Source organism: Lycium ferocissimum, chromosome 10 (assembly GCF_029784015.1).
Source record: "Lycium ferocissimum isolate CSIRO_LF1 chromosome 10, AGI_CSIRO_Lferr_CH_V1, whole genome shotgun sequence".
Classification (NCBI taxonomy): Eukaryota; Viridiplantae; Streptophyta; class Magnoliopsida; order Solanales; family Solanaceae; genus Lycium; species Lycium ferocissimum.
The window spans coordinates 45,605,146-45,607,461 of record NC_081351.1 but is presented as its reverse complement, the minus strand read 5'-3'; positions in this window follow the sequence as shown (position 1 = coordinate 45,607,461).

The window sequence follows — 2,316 nt, the reverse complement described above, 5'->3', positions numbered from 1 at the left end:
TAGTTTGGTATGGTAATGGTATCGTATTTTTAAAAACCGAATACCGAAGTTACCGAACCGAAGTTTCAAATACCGTATCATACCGTATCATGCCCACCCCTAAAATAAATACATAATAGCTTCTTATTTATAATTGTAACTTATTTTTAATGATTACATTTTAATATACTTAGTACAAATATACCTCATAGGGTGAAGGTGTATACTTTTATTTGTAGCATAGGAGGTATAAGTGTTTGATTTTAAAATATAAAGGGTAATTTTAAAATTGAGTCATAATAAGTTCATGAAAAATTAAAGCTAAACATAGAGAAAACTAAAAGAAAAAAGGTATATTTAGATTGAACCCGCAAAACACTAAGACGTGTGTACACATATTCTTTAAAAAGGATTAAGATACAGTAGTTGTTTTGTACTTTTTTTGTAAAAAAAATTCTTCATATTACATCCGGAGAGAGAGCATTTAGGAAACGAGAATTATATGCAATTAATGGGATTTGAACCCTTCATTTCAATCGTGGAAGGCAAGGAGCTTCCAAAGCTAGCCCTCAACCCCTTAGTGCAATAACGTGAAAATATAGGATTATAACAAATGCTATTTGAATTGTCGACATGTTAGTTATTGGAGATTAAAATTCATTTTGAGGGCATTTATTTAAGTCATTACATAAAGAAGTCATGCGTGGGGTCCTCAATGATGTAGTGATATTTTGCATGGACCGGATCATTACTGCTCCATTTATATAAGCATAAAATAATAAATATTTACGGTAAGATTTTTTATTTATTTCATTCGAGAAGAAAAAATTTCGGATATAAGGTATGATTAAATTTTACTTCCACATTTGGTTATTTGTACAAAATTAACAAGAATATTAAAAAAAATGTGTTAACAAATATTTAAAAGATTTTTATATCTTTTAATAAAATAAAGCAAATTATGTTTAAAGTGTAGGAAATTATTACTAATAGTACGGTATATCTTATTAAGTAAGTTGTATTCATTTCTTATTAATAAGTTTCTAAAGATACATGTTTCTTAAATATTTATTCTCTATTTTAATCAAATGCGTGAATAAAGATATTCAAAGAAATATTTATCTTCTTTATTAAATTTCATAAAATAAATACATAATAGGTTCTTATTTATAATTGTAATTTATTTTTAATAATTACACTTTAATATACTTAGTACAAATATACCTCATAGGGTGAAGGTGTATAATTTTCGTAGCATAGGAGGTATAAGTGTTTGATTTTAAAATATAAGGAGTGTATCCAAAACTGAGTCATAATAATTTCATGAAAAATTAAAGCTACACATAGAGAAAACTAAAAGAAAAAAGGTGGATTTAGATTGAACACCTAAAACGCTAAGACGCGTGTACGCATATTCTTTAAAAAGGATTAAGATACAATAGTTGTTTTGTACTTTTTTTGTAAAAAAAAAAATTCTTCGTATTACATCCGGAGAGAGAGCAATTAGGAAAAAGGAATTATATGCAATTAATGGGATTTGAACCCTTCATTTCAATCGTGGAAGGCAAGGAGCCCGCCAAAATCAGCGCTCAACCCCTTAGTCTGTACGTGAAAATATATGATTATAACAAATGCTATTTGAATTGTAATTGTGTTTATGTAATAAAAATTTCATAATTTTTTTATCAGACCAACTCATTTTTTGTGTTGGGCCGGTGCTTGCACGGGTTTCACATTATCTAGTTTTAAGATAAAAGGAAGAAATTAATAAAAAGTTACTATAATATTGATCAATTATACCAAGGCCCAAGTGGAAGAATGATGGTAAAAATAATAAGGAAAAAAGGCCCAGTGAATGGTCTTAAAAATGAATGAGGGAAAAATGAACAAGGAAAAAAAACAAAGCCACACGGATTAGCTTGATAGGATCAACTTGAATGTGAGGATGACAAATTTTTTTGATTCCCTCTTATTACATATAGTAATTAGATAGTCTTTGTCACCGTCTTTGACGGCTTGCAAATATATTGTCATCAAGTATATTCTTGTCAGTGTAATAAAACAGTATGAAATCATATAAATTCAGATATGATAAGATAATACAATCACATGTCCAAGGAATGATCCAAAATTTTGCTAACTTACGAATCATGGTTGAAGTGTGGCTTCTTTTCTACCTATCTATAAGTAGATTACACATATTTTGCCTCCATTCTTTTAATTTGAAATATCTGTATATAACTTTAAGCGAACAACCAAGTCGTTTAATTATTTGGTCTTCAAAGGCGAATGAACAATATAATTCTAGATTACGCTTTAACAAAGTGAATATTTCCT